Below are 19,898 nucleotides of genomic sequence, written 5' to 3'. Positions count from 1 at the left end.
CCCAGAGGACCTCTGTCTCTGGCTAGTCATAGGTAAGTCCCTCATAATAAACATGTAAACACAAATGGGATGCTTTGTGATATATTCTAGCCAATTACCAGTTTAAAGGAAAAAGTTTCAGGGCCATCTGAATGAAAGGACAAGCAGCAGCCTGGGATTTGCAACTGCTGTCTGAGAGCATTCTGATGGGACTACGCATCAAATTTCGTGGTCTATGATAGTTGTAGGCACTTAGTTGTCAACCACCTAGATGATGTTGAATAATTAATTGTTGGTATAGAAAACAACATACACACTTAGCGTGGTAAGTATGGGCTCAGGATGATATAACCTATAAATATGCCAAATTCATTCCTAATTATAATTTCAGTGTACCCCCCACACACACACAAAGAGAGAGAGAGAGAAAGAGAGAGAGACAGAATTTAAAATGTTAAACTGCATAATAGAATTTGAGATATTATTAGTAAATGAAGATAAACAGGGAAATATGGCGTGCCTATGTGGTGGTGGTGCCCCAGAGGATGGTAGCAGGGACTCTAACAGTAAGTGTAGCCAGAATCTATATGTGTGTATATTCTCAACCTCTAGGCCCAATAACCTCATGAGTACAAGAGAATCATCCCACTCCCCAGAACAAACCATCAGGGTAGGGATGTAGTAAAGATATTTTTAGATGTGACAGGACTCAGGAATGTTTGGTATTTAAGTTGCTATTGAGAGTTGGATGGTATGAATTAATTAAACTTTCCACCCAATTAAGACACAGATCAAAGAAGCTAGACAAATAAAAATGTCTGTATTGCTGACAGCACTGAACTGAGGCCCTTACTGAACTCCAGATGGGTTCTAAATACAGAGCTGGGAACAAGCGCCTTAGTCTTGGAGACATACTACTAGAATCACATGTCACCTGTCCCTAGGTCTAAAGGACTCCAGCTGTCTTCTAAAGGTGGGTTTGGTCATGAACATGTGTGCTTCATGCTTGAAATTATCCAGGATGCCAATGACTATTGTCAGACAATTTAAACTCCAAATCCCCAAAGGGCCTGACTCAAAGGTGCTGATAAGTTATTTTTTTCTGTGTTACTATATAGGTGGAACCTCTTCACTGGGAACCAGGGAGGAATAAATAGGGAAGAGCAGAATCATTTCCCCCATTCTTCCTTCCAGAGTGTACTTCATGAACTTGCAGCATCACCAGGAACTTGACAGAAGTACAAACTATGGGGACCCCCAACACAGAAGCCTGTAAATAAGAAAAGAGAGGGTAACCCAAATGTCTGAATTTCCATCAGCCCTCCTCGGTTCTCAAGTAGCACCCATAAGAACCACCGTGTTAGGATATCTAATGAAAATTTACTTCCTTTTCTTGAATTTTGAGACTAAAGAATGCTTGCTCTACCTACCAGCTACCACCCATATTGAGGGTGATATGAAGTCTACTGAATATAACTGGGGCTGAGGAGAATGAGGAGTAAGGGCTGAAGTTCCATAGTGGCTGACGCACAGTGAGTCCAAGGAGCAGCCTGGGGACACAGGAACCTAGAAGGGAGGGTATGGTGGTATGCTTAACAAAACTGATTATAGTTTGTGATCTTGCAGTAAAACACAAAGGGAGGAAAGAAGGAGATAAAGGAAGAAATGGTAAGAGAAGGGATGGTCTAGAAGGGAAGGCAGAGTTGACAATATTGTTCAGTAGGGAAAGATATTTCCCTCCAAGCTAGGCAGCTTGAGTTTCCTCCCTGAGACTCACATTGTGTAAAGGTCAATTAAATTCTTTGTGGATAGGATTAGATGTTTGGAGATTGTTGATACTGGTTTGTGGATTGTCACACAATCTTTCGGGTCTTGGGGCATGAAAGTTGAGTGTACTGAGCACCTACAATCTTTATTCGAGATGGTCTGAGCTTGGGGTACATGTGATAGTCCACTCACTCTACAGTCTCTTTAGTGATCAATGATATCTTTTGGTTGTTGAAGAGAAAAGGAACACAACAATTCTAGACTTCAAAACCATCCCCAGACTATTTACAACTACTCTTCATGTAAGACTTTAACTTCCTCAGTATTTCAGGCAATTCAAAGCAAAGACCAGAAAAGCAACCCCACCGTTGTCACTAATCTTTGCTAGAAGATAGAATGAAGGGAGCTATCAGATATTTGCATATTTAATGCTGGTTGGCTCTTATTTCCATTGTTTTTATTTGCTTGTACAGTGCTGAAGGATCGAACCCAGGCCTCTTGAATGCTAGGCAAGCAGGCATACCCTTAACCCTTACCTCTGGTGAATTCTTCCCTGAGAATAGTGGCCTTTGAACTCAAGTCCATGAAAACCTACTTCATTTATGTGCTCAGAGCATATTTAGTGAATTCATCCCTAAGTTCTATCTGGATTTTTCATATTTCCATAGTGGGTATTCAAATACTTGGATTTTGACTTTCTTTTCACATTTCTTTTCAACATTCACAGTCTGAGTAATAGTGTGTCAAGATCTTATCTGACCTGAAGAAGGCACTCCTTACATTCGTTTATGTTTTGTACTCCCTAAGTAATAAAGGCTTGTGGTGTTTGAAAGCAGTTTTAAGATATGGATTCAGGTCTGCTTCTTCATTCTTGCACTAAGGAATCTCAGGCAAATTACCCTTTCTTCTGTCATCTTCTAAATTGGAATAATTTCAAGCTTAGCCAGACTTACCTTCTTGGTTTGTATTGCTTTTTAAAAATTAGAAACCCGTTTGTGGGTTGAGCTTGTAATTGAGACATAGAGTGAATCTGTCTTCATACCACAAAAGCTTAAGTGCCGGGATGTAAGTTTAGGGTTACTAATGGCTTGAGGAGAGTCGTCCAGGTGAGGGGGGCACAAAGAGCCAGTAGTGGTTACCTGTGCAATAACAGAATGTGTAGGTGATTGGCACACAGAGAAGAGTGGACCTTGGTTAGTAAATAGAAAAGAGAGTGCGCAAAGCTATTGAGTTACACTCTTAACAAACAAGCCAGCCCTGAAGATACCTGATAAAACAGGGACAGATGAAAGGGGAGGAGGTCCTCCCCTATCAGGGGACTTGGAAAGGGGCAGGGAGGAGACCAGGGAGGGAGTGTGGGGTTGGGGAGGGAATGAGGGAGCGGGATACAGCTGGGACACGGAGTTAACAAAATGTAACTAAAAAGAAAAAAAAAATAAAATAAAATAAAAAAAAAGAAAAAAAAAAAAAAAAAACAAACAAGCAAATGTTATGGCATAGAAATTACACCTCAATATGGCTGCTTAAAATGGAACAGATTGTCTGGGTCAAGAGTAACACGTTTGTATAAAAAGATTAAGGAATCACAAACCTGGAACAAGTGTCAGTTGTAATCAAAATAGTTTTGATGTTAGTAATTTTGGTAGTACTCAGAGGGCATGCACTGAGTTTAACAATTTGAAATTATTAAATTTTGAAATGGAGGAATTATGTTTCTTTTTCTCATGAAGCCCATACCTGGCACCCCCTAAGTGAGGACTTTATCAAGGAAATATAATCACTGAATGCTTTTGGAAAATTCGGTAAACACTGATCTTTAAATTATTTCCACAAATGAGAACTAAAGGTGGGTATTTACTTTAGCGAGGAGCAAAGATGTCCCACCATTGCTGAGCCAAACTCAATCTTTACTTCCTAATTACATTAGAGTACTTTCCTGATGTCTTCTCAGGGATTCCCAGAAAGTATTTCCAGGGTAGGTGTTTGCCTTCCACAGAGGAAAGATTATGGAATAGTATAAATTGGGGCCTCTCAGTATCATGAGATGTACAGAGAGTGGCGGCTTGCCAACTGGCTTAATGAATCCAAAGCAGGTTACGGTTAGGAGGTACGGGCTGAAGGGCAGAAAATTGTTGCCTCTCTATCTGAAAGCAGGTTAGTAGGAGGTGAGGTTTCAGAGCCTCATTTTGGGGAAAATGTCTTTTGAAAACAGCAGTCCAGAAAGAGGTGTAGCATAGAACATAGGAAGAACCTGCTTCACAAGGCTTTCTATCTGCTACAGCACAAAGTGGCCTTTCACTTCCTAAGAATTTATATGGCTCATTGCTAGGGACTTAATATCTGGCTGTTAGTGCTGCTGAAATGTGAGGGACCATAAGGACACTAATCTAATCTATGTATTATTCTCCTGATGAGTTCATACTAATGGGCAGTAAGAGGTAAGGCTTCGTTGGAAGAAGTGGGTTATTAGAGGCATGTCTTTGAAAGATATCTCTGTGTGTCTCTCTGTCTCTCTCTCCTTCCCTCTCTCCCGTTCTCTTGTTCACCACAAAGCAAGCAACTTTTTCCCACCACATATTCTGCTACCAGATGCATTGCATTAAGCAAGCCCTCAAAGGACAGAGCTTCCACAGTCCTCTGTAACCATGAGCAGGACTGACCTTCCCTCCTTGACTTTCCTCAGAGATTGCCACCCCAGAATTGAAGAGTTCATGAGCACAGTGGGAGAAGAACATGTCCTTGGATGCGGCTCCAAACAGCTCAAGGAAGCCCTAGCTAAGGATTGTACTAGTGTTCCCATCCAGGAAAATATTAACAGCTCTAAGGTTAGGTGATTTATCCAGGAATACTGAGGGTGCTACTATCAAACCATTGCCCTAGGTCAATCATGATAGCCAGTCTTACATACACAAATATCAAACACACAGAGACACATATCATATACTTGCACAGACATGCTAGCTCACACACACACACACACACAGAGAGAGAGAGAGAGAGAGAGAGAGAGAGAGAGACTAAAAGAGATACAGAGGGAGACAGAGAGACAGAGACAAAGAGGACACATAGTTATATCATTTTCTAAAAATTACAAAGTATGGGAACTCTTAAAGCAAGAACACAACCTCATTTGATATTTGTGCAGCCCCAATCTCATGCTCCTACCACAGACTCTCTCTTCCTTCAGAGGCAACTCTTAGCTGTCTGGTGTACATCTCTCTTACCTTTTATGTATATTCACACATAGAAACATATAGAGCAATGTAGAGTTTTTGTGCCTTGATAGTTTTTCAGAAATAGTAGAGAAATGCTTCTCATAATATTGCTTCTAAATGTTGAAAAATAATTCTGAAATCTTCTAGCTCGGTATCATACTTATTCTTATAGTTAGTGTGTCATAATCTATTTTACCTTTCCCTTAATCATAAAGAAATCAGCCCACACCATGTATAGTTAGTATAATAAACAACTCTGTAATGAAAATTCTTGGACAAAGCCTTTGGTGTATGATTTTTCTAGGGAATAAACTATACAGTAAAGATGCTGGGTTACAGGATAAGCACACTGTTGATTTTAATAAATACTGTTTAAATGCTATCTTTAAAAACCGCATCAAATTGGATACTCCCACAGTCTTAACCTATTCTGGGAAAAGCATTTTGGGTGGTAAGAAATTTTAAACCTCTGGATCAGAGTTCTTGGTTTCTGAGGCTTTGTGCCGTGGGAGCTCACATGTCCACAGAAACCTTTCTCCCAGGAGGCAGGGAGTCCAGACCCGACCACATTCAGTGCAGGTCAGCAAAGACCACGCTGGGGGCTGGGATCTCTCACAGGACCCAAGTGAAGAAATCTGATTGCCAAGTCCTTCTTTCTTTTCTCCCTGGGAACATTATAACCAAAAGCTAAAACTCAAACTTCCGTTCTAATGTGGATGCTGGGAGCCAAACCTGGGTCCTTTGTTGCAAAAGCAGCCAGTACTCTCCAGCCATCTTATGGCAGAAATGATACTTAGCTCTTAGCTGGTGAGAAAAACTTCAACCAGATTTCTAGATGGGATCTTCTCTTTCCCATATTCCATTAATTTTCTCTAGCTTTTTTTCTGTCTTGCCTCATTTTCCCTTCTGAGATTTTGGTATCTTAATCTTACATGTTGGTAATGGCTAAATATCTATTTTGTGAAACCTCTTCACTGCCTATCAAGAGATAAAAAGCCTCAATCTGCCTTGTCTAGGGAGGACATGATGTGGTGTTGCTTGTAGAGCAGATCATTGCTTGATGGGACTCTTTAAGACAGAATGCTACTTGAGACATAAAACCATATAAACATGAGCATGCACAGCAGACTGTTATGCTTAGTCTTCTACCGACACCCCAAACAGGATTATATTCTTTAAACGTGAGGGGCTTAAGGATCATGATTCCAGTTAAAATTTTAATGCAAAAACATTAAAGCATAAGACACAATCTGACCTGCATCAAATCTGGCTGTGCCAAGCTAAAGACTGAAAAGACATTATTATGGTTGTCAGGTGTATATACACAACATTCTGAGAATGGCCTAAGCCATGCCTTGTGCTGCTCTCACAGTGTCAAGGGCCATCTGGTTATAGAGCATGGCTGCTTTCATTAGTTTGACTTCAGAGTTTAGGATTATGGCTCTTTGAGCTATAAAAACCATATTGTTGTTTATAAAAGAATGTGGCAATACAAATATTGCCTGAGCAACCACATTCAAAAGGCTTCCCTTTCAGCCAAACCTACTTTCACTTTCTGTTAGAGCCACAAAACAAACAAGTAAAGGACAAGAATGAAGAAAACAACAACAACAACAAAACCGTTTAAGTCACATAATGGTTTTAAACTCTAGAGCCATCTGGGAATGTCTGTAGATCTCAGCTCTCATGTCCCAACCCTGGCAGAACTGATTCAATTAGTTTAGGGTGTGAAACGGGCAGATGTTTTTATATAAATCTTTCTAGATGTTTCTATAGTGTATAGCCCAGGTAGAGAACCATCGTTTTTCTGGTCTCTGTGACATTACCAGTGAACATGCTAGAAGAGCAGAGTGACACACTCTTTCCAAGTGTTAACCAGTGAAATGTTCTGGGCAGGTCCAGCAGTCTGTCCAGCATGTTCACATGTAGAGTTGATGAATGTTCTGGTATAAGGTTCTGAGATCTAGACACAGAATTTGATAACTTTTACCACTAAATGCTGTTCTAGCATTCTGGGACATTGGCTACCATGGAAGAGGAAATGATTGGACTTGCCTCTAGGGAAGTCTAGAGGGGCTAATGATGAATTTCCTACTGCCTGGTGAGATGAGGGAAGGAGGCTAAAGTCTACCTATATTACAGGGTGAAAGAAAGAAAGAAAGAAAGAAAGAAAGAAAGAAAGAAAGAAAGAAAGAGAAAGAGAGAAAGAAAGAGAACAAGAAAATGAAAAAATAACAACCATTCCCACAAAGATTGTGTTTAGAAAGCAGATGAGTCTGTGGCAGCAATGAGGAGTTTGGAAGAGACACCCCTTCTCAAATACAAGATGTGAGGAGCTCTGTGGCTATATTAGAGGGTGTTTGTTGTTTTATCTGTTAGAAAGAGAGAATCCTGCAGAATTTCTCCCTACTCACAGGAAGAAAAAGGGGACAGTGTGGATTAGAACCAGTAGAGGTGAAATGAGATGTTGTGTTGGTGTCATAGCATTGTGACTCAGCGTGCTGTTCCTTATTGTTTTCATACTCAGGGAATCATGTCAGGTGTAAATCATAGCAGCCTAAAGGTAGCTGTCACAGTGGATAAAGGTTAAGCATTAATGGCAAGTTCAGCTGGGTTTACATACTAGCCCTACTACACACTATCTATAAATAAAGCAAATTTACTGAGCTTGCTCACTGCAGATAAAATTCTTCCATCTATAAATTTCAAAGTAACACAACCTGCCTTGTTGATTTGCCTGAGGAACACAAATCGGGCTTGGCACATGGGCAGCCAAGTGCTGGGTCTTTTGTAAATGGTGGCCTCTATATTGTACATACTGACATTATTTAGCTAGCTACTTAACAAGTAGTTATTGGGTGATTACTCTGGCAAGGATACTGGTGGATGATGCCAAAACTAAACTAGTGGAAAACCGTTATTTGCTTAGGAGCTAAGAGTTCTATCCAGAAGACAGATATTACAGTCATCACATAAATAAATACAATCTCTCTGTAGTAAATGATAAATAAAAGGAACAGAAAGAAAGATGATAGAAAGTGGGGTGTAATTCAGAAGGGACATGTCATGGACTTCCAGGGAGGGTGCCATTTGAACAGTTGTCTGATGGGTAAATAAAAGCCGGGGAACACAAGGCAAGCAAACCAGAAATGTTTCAAACAGCTTGCGTAAAAGTCCTATGGCAATCACGAATGAAAAAAAAAATATGGAAGTGGCCAATGAGCACTGAGCTCAGAGAACAAACAGGGGTGTGTGACATCATCTCCTCAGCTGTGCAGGGCGGCGCTAATGCTAGTGGACTGCTGGTGTGTACCTGTATTTACTAATGTATTCCATTCAGGGTTTCGTCAAGATGAGTGGCAGCCACATGTGCCATGATAACACACTGGGCACAAGGCTGTGGTTTTTTCTACTGACTGTGGCGTGGGAGACCCAGCCTGGTCTGTTATATCCATGAAGCCATTCACATCATTGGTTGTACTTTCCTGGCCCTGTTGTGCTCTGGGAAGTTCTGAGCCTGGTAGAAAGATGAAGTGAACCGTCCTTGTTTCCCATACAAGCTTCTCCATGTTTTTACTTACTCAGCCATTAGTTCTTCTGGCACCAGCAGCCATTGGCACAGGCTGACATGTTTTATCTTTATTTCCAGGGTCCACTGTTGTTAGAAGACTTTCCAGCACCTGGGATGCATATGGCTTTGGATGGAAAAATGTCTCCCTTGGTACATCCTTGTAGGAACCATATATATCAAAACTCAGCTCTGAGACCACCATTCCTGTCATACAGGCATAAATGTCCAAGAGAGAAAAAAATCATACAGAAGGACATATCTCTTGGAGTTTCCCTTTTATTTCTAATAAATCCTCTGTGAGTGATTCTGGGGAGGCTGTTCTTGAGACCACAGTTGCCTCCAACCCTTTCCTTGATTATGACTACAAAGTCACTGTGTTCAGCATATCGTGATTTATCTTTGTCTTGATAGCACAAGCTATCATGCTTTATTTCATTCATGCTATTATTCAAGCTCACGTTTGATAAACGGACTTTCACTGAAAGGCTTCTTCATGTAAAAATCTGATAAACATTAGCATAGAACTTGACTTAAGGTGTATTTGTTTGAAGAAACTGTGTTCTACATTTTGGGACTTTAGCTAGATGAAAAAATTGTTGTGTGTTGGGGGTGGGGTGGGAAGCGGCTTGACATAATACTGTGAGTAAAATGAAAACTCTAAAATTAAATTGCTGTCCCTGTTTCAAGTCCACCCCTTACTGTGTTACCTGGAGAAAGTAACCTTCCCTCTCTGAGCATGCTTCTCTTTGTTTCTCTGTCATGTGTGGGTAATTACAGAAAACTGTAAGCTTCAAAGAGAATCAGACCCACAAGCTTAATGCAGGCTTGTGCATTATATGACATGGCAGGCTATATACCCCTGCTGCATTTCACTTATTGTTTCCTCCAGCTTTCTCATCTACTAGCATCAGGTCCTTCTATCTAATGACAGCAATATGCTATTTTTGAGCACATTTATGTGCTATTAACTGCTGAGTTCTTCATATGAATTATCCCACTAAATGTTTTCAATAAGTAAAATGGTTGTTATTGGTGTTGTCATATTATGGATGAGGAAATCAAGAAGCAGACTCATTAATTCCCTGGTGCAAGGTCCTGCGGCTTGTGAGCTATGGATTTTCTGTGGGAATACTGTCATCTTATGACTTCTTACCTTGGATAAATGACTCAGAGACACAAGCAGGAACCTAGATGAACCTCTTTTGGATGTTCTGTGGTCTTCCTCCAATGCAAGCTACTCATCTAAGACATGGCCACTCGAGGCTTGGCCACTAGACCAGGGGTCCCCCTTGAGGGTCTTGTTTATAATCCAATGAAATATTAGAAGCTGCCTAGAATTTGGGCTCTATTACCTCTCATTCTAGTAGGCTGGAGAAGTGAATGACTTTCCTTGATTGTTGTTAAGTGTTTCTTTATTAAAATTTTTTAACATTAATTACAGTTTATTCACTTTTTTTGCAGATATTTCCAATATTTTTATTTTTTATTTTTACTTTTTAGCTTTTTTAAAATTTTTTTATTAATTACACTTTATTCATTTTGTATCCCCCCATAAGCCCCTCCCTCCTCCCCTCCCGATCCCACCCTCCCTCCCCTTTCTGCATGCATGCCACTCCCCAAGTCCACTGATAGGGGAGGTCCTCCTCTCCTTCTTTCTGATCTTAGTCTATCAGTTTTCATCAAAAGTGGCTGCATTGTCCTCTGCTGTGGCCTGGTAAGGCTGCTCCCCCCTCAGGGGGAAGTGATCAAAGAGCAGGCCAATCAGATTATGTCAGAGGCAGTCCCTCTTACCATTATTATGTAACCCACTTGGACACTGAACTGCCATGGGCTACACCTGTGCAGGGGTTCCAGGTCATTCACTTTGTGTCTCAGCTGTAGCTACCTCCCTCATCTCATCCCAAAGCCACCCTCCTTCTCTCATCTCCTCCTATGCCACTCTCCAAATCCTCAGATAGGGGAGGTCCTCCTCCCCTTCTATCTGACCCTAGCTTATCAGGTTTCATCAGAACTGGCTGCACTGTCCTCCTCTGTTGTCTGCCAAGGCTGCTCCACAATCAGGAGGAGGCTGTCAAAGAGCTAGCCACTGTATTCATGTCAGAGACAGTCCCTCTTCCCCTTACTAGGGAAACCACTTGGATACTGAGCTACCACGGGCTACATCTGAGCAGGGGTTCTAGGTTATATCCATAAATGGTCCTTGGTTGGAGTATCAGTCTCAGAAAAGACCCCTGTGCCCAGGTATTTTGATTCTGTAGCTCTTCTTGTGGAGCTCCTGCCCTCTCCAGGTCTTACTATCTCCCCGTTCTTTCCTAAGATTCCCTACATTCTGCCGAAAGTTTGGTTATGAGTCTCAGTATCTGCTTTGATACTCTGCTGGCTTTTAGAGGCCCTCTGTGGTAGGTTCCTGTCATGTTTCCTGTTTTGACATCCAGTTTATTAGTACTAACTAGCTCCCAGGGATCTTCTGGAGGCTCCTTTCTGGCAGTTGATAAGCCTGCTTTGAAATCGGTCTTCATGAGCCTTTAGTGATGTGATAGTGGGGAAACCACTTGGCCTTCCAGTTCAGTTATTTTAGCATCACTCTCACTCTCACCAGTAACATACATCAGCCAAAGACACACACCTGGAATGAAACATGTTTGAATGAGTTTTTCTTGTGCAAAGAGTCCTTTACCATAACCAACACATTAGCACTTTGAGCGAAGCTTATTTAGAGTGGCCAAAGTATACTATTAGTTTCAGGAGTCCTAAAGGAGAATAGTGACGCCATCTAAGGCTGTTGGCATCACACCCAGAAGCTCCTGTCACAGAATGGGAGTAACAGAGAGTGAGGGAACAGCAGAACAAGGCTTCAGATTCATGAACATACACAGCCTCTCAAGTGAAATAGTTTAGAACTTGGACCCTGGCATTAGGGAAACAAGAGACTTAACTGCACCCTCGGTCAGGAGTCTTCTCCATTCTTACGCACAAAAGAAACAGCTGGATATGGTCTGGGGGCTGTAGATTGCCTATTGTACCAGGATCAGATGAGTAAGTCAAAGATGCTGGAGCCAGATTACATGGGCTTACATTCTAGATTTGTCACATAGCAACCCCATGACCTTGGGCAAATTTCTCAACCTCTGTTTGCCTTTAAAGATGTCATTGAATGCACTTGCAAACCCACTAGAACATGGAAGAGCTAGTTGTCATTATCATCACCATCATCCTACATTTTATTCTTTCTCCTGATTTAGAACTACAGTGCTCACTATTCCCCACAGCCTAGTGGTTCTATCTGTCTACAAAGAAGGCTTTCTATGGACTTCCTGAGTCTTACCAACTTGTTGATTGTCCAAGTTGCTTGTCAAAATGAAGATTCCTGGGACTTTCTCCCAATTTGCTGACTTATGCCTTGAGAGCATTCAATATGCTTAGCTGATAGTTTCTTGGCCCATGAAGTTTAGGGTTCACTGCCTCAGAGTTCCCCACATCCTTCTGTGCAATCAAGATTTCCAGGCTGGAAGATGGATGGTAAGGACAGATACCAACCACTGGATCAACAAAATCTAGTCCACCCTCAACCCCATGGAAGGCTCTAACTTCAGTGGTTAAACACACATCCCCAGTTCCTCTAAGACCTGGGGTAGATGATTGACTGATGATTGGGCAAAGATGGTGCTGTAGTGATCCAGTACGTGTGGTTGGAGACGGAGGGGATAATTAATTCTCTACAGAGAATGAACTTGGTTGAACTTTGTGGATTTGGAAGTGAATGTGGAAAGGCTGACCTGACAGTGGGCCAGGCTTCCCTCCAGAACAGTTTGGTTTGGGAGATGTACAAGCTCCCAAAGCTCCACAGTGAAGAGTGAGCACCCCAGGCATAGCCACTTGGGAAATCCTTTAAGGTTTTACTTTCCTTTAGCACATCTGATATATACAAGCAAGAGTAAATATGTGAGGAAGAAATAAGATGAACACTTCCAAATAGTACCGATTTATGAGGTAAAATTTAAAAGCACTTTCTCTACTGAATCCCTTTCACTAAAGATAAACATAATTGTTATTTTCTTTAATGTCCTTTGAGAAATGTCTTAAAACTATATATTAAAAATGTCTGGATCTGGTAGCTAGAAATACATTTTGTTCACATGGATAGAGTCTACAATATTTACTCTAGGCAACCATCTCACTTGAGATAAATTATACCCTAAAACCAAACGTTCTTCTTTAATTCCAGATGCACACTCCTATCATTTTATTATTTCTAAGTTGTCAAGCCCTTTCTCTCTCCATTTTATAATGTCATCCTCTATGGATAGAAATTAGTAATGAATGATGTATCACTCTCATTAGAATAAGGATGGATACTTATAGAAATAAATATCTCTCTTGTGGGCCAGTGAGGTGGCTCAGTGAGCAAGGATACCTGCCTCTAAGGCCGATGATCTGAGTTTGATACCTCCACCCACATGGTGGAAAGAAAGAACTGATTTCTAAAAGTTATCCTCTGACCTCTGTATGCACTATGTGGCATATGTCTACCCACACACATAAACAGACATATTCATGCTAGATAACTAAGTAATGTTTAATGAAAGGAACATAGTTCTTAACACACAGTCAACATACAGCAGAGCTATTCACCTCCTCCCTAATCCAGTCTCGTGTGGTCTTGGGCTCCATCAACTCATATCACTATATCAACTTCCCCCTTAATTTATAGAAAGTTTCCAGCATATGTGATACAGACACCAAACTAAAAGAGGGCAACATGATTGCTAACACATATATCCAGCTCCTTGCCATCTGGGGTTATCCCAACTCACAACTGGAATCTTATAATAAGGTTTGAAAACTTGTTTAGCTGGCATAGTCAAGCCTCACTTTTGCTCTCAAAATCTACTTCATCCTAGATGTCACTGTTCATTTTGGGAGTGGCAAATAGGAGGACATCCAGAAGCCCAAGAGTAGGCAATGATGTCTGAGTTTATAGGAAAATGGTCACATAGACTTCTCCAACCATAGACCAGGAGACTTGATATCAAGTGTCAGAAGAATTTGACAGTGGGTGAGTGAAATGAAGCCTCATGAGTACTTAGTAACAAGGAGCCAATATGAGGTCACCAAGGCGACGCCATCCCTCGATAACCACATTTCCTCTCTCCGTGCCATTACCAGACTAGCAGACCAGGAAAATACCATAAACACAGGGGATCAGGAATCCAGAAGAAGATTTTGCAAAATCCCTTCTGAACATAGGGTGGTATTTTATTTGGTTGAGCTCATGCGGAAAGGGTGCCAACAAACACATGTATGTCTGGCCATAAGTGGGCCACCTCAAGTGGCATAAGGATACTTTCATGAAGTGCCACAGAAAACTGACTCTCAGCGAGAGAATGTCAGAGAATTTTAGTCCTGAGAAATACAGCCATGTCAAGAAGGCTGAGCAGTAACTACTGGACCTGGACACTGATATTAAAGCAAATGAGAAATAGATAAATGGAATATATGGACAATAATAGACATGAGAAGTGGTAGGGTAAAAAAAAAAAAAGAGAAAAGGAGAGTTCTCTCCTGGTCAAGTGGCAGAACAAACCATTTCTCTCTGGGCCACAACACCATCCCAGTGACATCTGCAGTGAGCCTCCTGGGGTGGAAGGGAAAATTATAGTCAATATGCAATAACATCATTATTTTTAGGCATAAAGCCTGCTCTATTACAAGAAATACATTATGACGATCTTCAAGAATCTTCAAAGATCCTTCAATAATAGTGTTCCAGACAACTGTCCCTAAAACTTCAGGGAAACCTTGGTACATTCTGGATACTTGACACTTCGCCTTTTTATGAATAATGACTAGACGAGAAACAGAGTGACAGTGATGTTCATTTAATCTACTCTCACCAAATGCCAGTTTACCCTGGGTATAGTAGCCACATGACTTGACCTGGGACAAATGGAAATATATTAAGGACTACCATGAAGACAATATTTCCTAAGAGGTGGTACATAAATTGAGTAGTCAAAATAAATGATACTCAAGTGAAAAAAAATGCAGATTTCTGGCATTCACCTTTAATTCAATAACAGTTTCATGATCCCCACATTCATAGATCTGATGTGAAAATTAAACTCTGAGAAAGGAGTATAAGAGCCCTAACCCCAACCCTGAGGAAGAAAATAATTACATGTATGTTTGTATGCAGTGTTGGACGAGCATCTGTGTCCATAATAATTGTCAAAGCCAAGTGCACATGATGTATTCCTATGTGAACACATGTGCTGGGGAAAGAATACACACCAATTCACATAAAGTGCTAAGTTAGGTTCAGTTATGCAATTAGAAGAATGAAAGGTGTGAACTTGAGTTTCTCCCAAACCAAAAAATGTTTACAACCCAACTATAGCAAGCTCAAGGATCAGACTGAGGTAAGAAACACCTGCCATGATTGCCTCGTCTGAGATACAGTGGATATAAAATAAACGTTAGCTTCTTCAGCATGTGTTAATTTTACATAATGATAGCTTTTAATATGCCACTTATATATATTAATAAATTTTTCCATTTTATTATTATAACTTATTACAATTTATTCAATTTCTATACTGGCTGTGGTCCCCTCCCTCATCTCCTTCCAATTCCATCCTCCCTCCTTCTTCTTCCCCTATGCCTCTCCCCTAGTCCACTGATAGGGGAGGTCCTCCTCCCTCTCTATTTGACCCTAGCCTATTAGGTCTCATCAGGACTAGTTGCATTGTCTTCCTCTGTGGCCTGCCAAGGCTACACCCTTTAGGGGAAGGTAATCAGACAGCATGACACTGAGTTCATGCCAGAGAAAGTCCCTGATCCGCTTAATAGGCGCCCACTTGGAGATTGAGTTTATGAGCTACATCTGAATATGGGTTTTAGGTTCTCTCCATGTATTGTCCTTGGTTGGGGTATCATTCTCTTCAGGGCCCCTAGGGCTCAGTTAGTCTCCTTTAAGAGCTCCTGTCCCCTCCATGTCCCTCTATCTCCCCTTCTTTCATAAGACTCCCTGAACTCTGCCCAAAGTTTGGTTAAGTGTCTCAGCCTCTGCTTCAATATCTGGATCAGTAGAGTCTTTCAGAGGCCCTCTGTGGTAGTCTCCTGTCCTGATCTGATGTCTATCGTGTTTGTCCTTCTGAATGAAGATTGAGCATCTTCCCTGGGGTCTTCCTTGTTGTTCAGCTTCTTTAGGAGTATACATTTTAATATTAATTAAATTTTAATATTAATTATAATTAATTCTATATTATGAGGCTAATATCCACTTATGAGTGAGTATTCACCATGTGTGTCTTTCTGCTTCTGGGTTACATCACTCAGGATGATCTTTTCTAGTTGCCACCATTTGTAAATTTCACAATCTCTTTGTTTTTAATTGCTGTGTAGTATTCCACTGTGTAAATGTACCACAATTTCTATATCCATTCCTCCATTGAGGGACATCGAGGTTGTTTCCAGCTTCTGGCTATTATGAATAGGACTGCTACAAACATGGTTGAGCAAATGTCTTTATTGAACGGTGGGGCATCTTTTGGGTATATGCCTAGGAGTGATATATAGTGGATCTTGAGGTAGCACTATTCCTAATTGTCTGAGAAAGTGCCAGATTGATTTCCAAAGTAGTTGTACAAGTTTACACTCCCACATCCTCTTAGCTATTCTCATGGGTGTAAGGTGAAATATGAGGGTAGGTTTGATTGTCCTCTCCCTGATGACTAAGGATGTTGAGCATTTCTTTAAGTGTTTCTCTGCCATTCTATATGCCTCTACAGAGAATTCTCTGTTTAGCTCCGTACCCCATTTTTTAATTGGATTGCTTGCTTTGTTGCTTTATATATTCTGGATATTAGCCCTCTGTCAGATATAGGGTTGGTGAAGATCCTTTACCAATCTGTAGGCTGTTGTTTTGTTCTGAGGACAGTGTCCTTTGCTTTACAGAAGCTTTTCAGTTTCATGAGGTCCTATTTATTGATTGTTGTTGCTCTTAGAGCCTGTGCTGTTGGTGTTCTGTTCAGAAAGTTGTCTCCTGTGCCAATGAGTTCTAGGCTTTTCCTCACTTTTTCTTTTAACAGGTTTAGTCTATCTGGTTTTATGTTGAGGTCTTTGATCCACTTAGACTTTAGTTTTGTGCAAGGTGATAAATATGGATCTATTTGCATTTTTCTAAATGTAGACATCCAGTTGTACCAGCACCATTTTTTGAAGATGCTATCTTTTTTTCCATTGAATGTTTTTTTGCTTCTTGTCAAAAATCAAGTATTCATAGGTGTGTGGGTTTATTTCTGGGTCTTCTATTCAATTCCATTGATCCACCAGCCTTTTTCTATGCCAGTACCATGTAATTTTTATCACTGTTGCTCTGTATTACAGCCTGAGATCAGGGATAGAGATACCTCCAGAAGATCTGTTATTGTACAGGATTCTTTTAGCAGTTCTGGGTTGTTTGTTTGTTTGTTTGTTTGTTTTTCCATATGAAATTGAGAATTGTTCTTTCAAGTTCTGTAAAGAATTGTGTTGGTATTTTGATGGAAATTGCATTGAATCTGTAGATTGCTTTTGGTAGGATGGCCATTTTCACCATTTTCATGTTAATCCAACTGATCCATGAGTAAGGGAGATCTTTCCATCTTCTGATATCTTCTTCATTTTTTTTTTCTTCAAAGGCTTGATGTTTTTTTCAAAGAAGTCTTCTACATGCTTTGTTAGACCTTCACACCAAGGTACTTTATGTTATTTGTGGCTATTTTAAAGGGTGTAGTTTCTCTAATTTCTGTCTCAGACCTTTTATCTTTTGTATGCAGGAGTACTACTGATTTTGTTTTGTTTTGTTTTGTTGTTTTGTTTTGTTTTGTTTTGTTTTAGTTAATTTTGTATCCAGCCACTTTGCTGAAGGAGTTTGTGAGCTGAAGGAGTTCTCTATTAGAATTATTTGAGTCACTCATGCATGTTATCATATCATCTGCAAATAGTGATACTTTGACTTTTTCCTTTCTGATTTGTATCCCCTTGATCTCCTTTAGTTGTCTTATTGCTCTAGCTAGGACTTCAAGTACTATGTTGAAGAGATACAGAGAAAGTGGGCAGCCTTGCCTTGTCCCTGATTTCAGTGGGATTGATTTAAGTTTCTCTCCATTTAGTCTAATGTTGGCTATAGGCTTGCTGTGTATTGCTTTCACTATGTTTAGGTATGTGCCTTGTATCCCTGATCTCTCCAAAACGTTAAACATGAATGAGTGTTGTATTCTGTCAAATGCTTTTTCAGCATGTAAGTAGATGATCATATGGTTGTTTATTTCCTTCTGTTTCTTTTTTTATGTGGTGGATTACATTGATGCATTTCCATATATTGAACCCCCCCCTGCCGGCCTGGGATGAAGCCTATTTGGTCATGGTGAATGATATCTATTATGTGGTCTTGGATTCGGTTTGCTAGTACTTTATTGAGTATTTTTGCATCAATGTTCATAAAAGAGGTCTGAAGTTCTCCTTTTTGGTTGGGTCTTTGTGTGGTTTAGGTATTAAGTTACTATGAGTTTGGTAATGTTCCTTCTGTTTCTATCTTGTGGAATCGTTTGAAGAGTATTGACATCAGCTCTTCTTTGAAGGTCTGGTAAAATTCTGCACTGAAACCATCAGGCCCTGGGTTTTTGTTTTTTGATGACTGCTTCTATTTTCTTAGGGGATATAGGACTATTTAATTGATTTACCTGGTCTTGATTCAGCTTTGGTAAGTGGAATCCACCAAGAAAATTGTCCATTTCATTTAGATTTTCAAATTGTGTGGAGTATAGGCTTTTGAAGTAAGATCTAATTATTCTTTGAATTTCTGCAGGGTCTAACATTATGTCTTCCTTTGTGTTCCTGACTTTGCTGATTTGGATAGTTTCTCCCTGCCTTTTAGTTAGTTTGGCTAAGGGTTTTCTCTGTTTGTGTTTTCTTTATTGATTCTAATTCTGTTTTCATGTCTTATACCATCTCCTTCATCTGTTTGAATGTGGATTCTTGTCTTTACATGCTGGCATCTATTTTTTTAATTCATTTCCTCTTTAAGTGCCTCTAATAACTCGATAAGCATAGCTTTAAAATAATTTCTCCTGTTTCCAATGAGTTAAAATATCCGTTGATTTTGGGGTTGCTGGTGAAGCCATGAAGTCCCGATTTTTGTTAGATGTGTTCTTATGCCTGCCTCTAGCCATCTGACAGTCGGTAGCAGTTGCTGTTTGTTCCTGGAGCCTGTATTGCAGACTAGGTCCATCTGTCTTTGGAGTCTGGAGTATTCTTCAGGAAGATGAGAGATGTCCACCGGTTTAAGAATGGGTGTCGGTGTTTCAGATGCAGCTAAAGGAGGAAGGTTGCAGGTACAGTGTGCAAATGCAGGAGTGTGCCGGCCTGGAAGGGTGGAGTGGGAGGGATAAGTGCACGCAAGCACAGGTTGGGGTGCAGACACAGTCTGTGCTGGCACAGGAAGCTGCGCAGGTACCCTGAACAGCTCCGTCGTACACAGGCCTGTCTAGATACTGTGCTCCAAGAACTCAGCGCTGCCTGAGCTGCACCATCTTGGTCCCAGGAATTGTCTGACTGGACTCCACTGGGAGACCAACAGAACAGGGGCTTCAATGTTGGGGACACTATCCCAAGGATTCCTATGTTGCTCGCAGCAGGGAGTGTGGGTGGGAGGGGCCTAATGTCTGGCTGCTAGTGGAGAGAAACCCTGTAAGCATTGTCTCACAGAAGTAGTAGCTTGCAGGCCTGTGTGGAAAGTGCAGAGGGCCCACATGTACTCACTTGAAGGCATGTATGAGAAGCACAGAGGGCCCACAATCACACACTCACAGACAGACCTGTGTAGAAAGTGCAGAGGGCCGGCGAACTCACTCGCAGGCCAGGCATAAGTGGTAAGCTCAGAGAGCCCACAATTTTCTATTCTCAGATTTGGTTCCCCCGTTTGGTCATTAGAGTAGAGAGGTGCCCCAGACCTGGGTTATGTGCTCCTAGAGTGAAGGTGCACTCAATAATTTGCCACTCTCAAATGCCAGAGAAGTCCATGGAGGGCCTGGATTCAATCTGTCCCAGCTCATGGGTTGTCCCCTCTAGCCCAAGAAGCCTCAAAGTCAATGCTTTGGCTTCAGCCTCCTATCCACTCACCAGTTTTGGAGTTTCAGAACTTCTGCCCTTCAGAAACAGTGCTCACTGGTTGGAGTCCTCTATGGTAATTATTTTTTATCTCATATAACCGTCTCCTAATCCCCTTCCCTTCCCTGCTGACTCTCCTTTTCCTATCCCTCTTCTTTCTTTCTTTCTTTCTTTCTTTCTTTCTTTCTTTCTTTCTTTCTTTCTTTCTTTCTTTC

Source organism: Psammomys obesus, unplaced genomic scaffold (assembly GCF_907164565.1).
Source record: "Psammomys obesus unplaced genomic scaffold, mPsaObe1.curated_primary_1811, whole genome shotgun sequence".
Lineage (NCBI taxonomy): Eukaryota > Metazoa > Chordata > Mammalia > Rodentia > Muridae > Psammomys > Psammomys obesus.
This window is presented reverse-complemented; position numbering follows the sequence as displayed.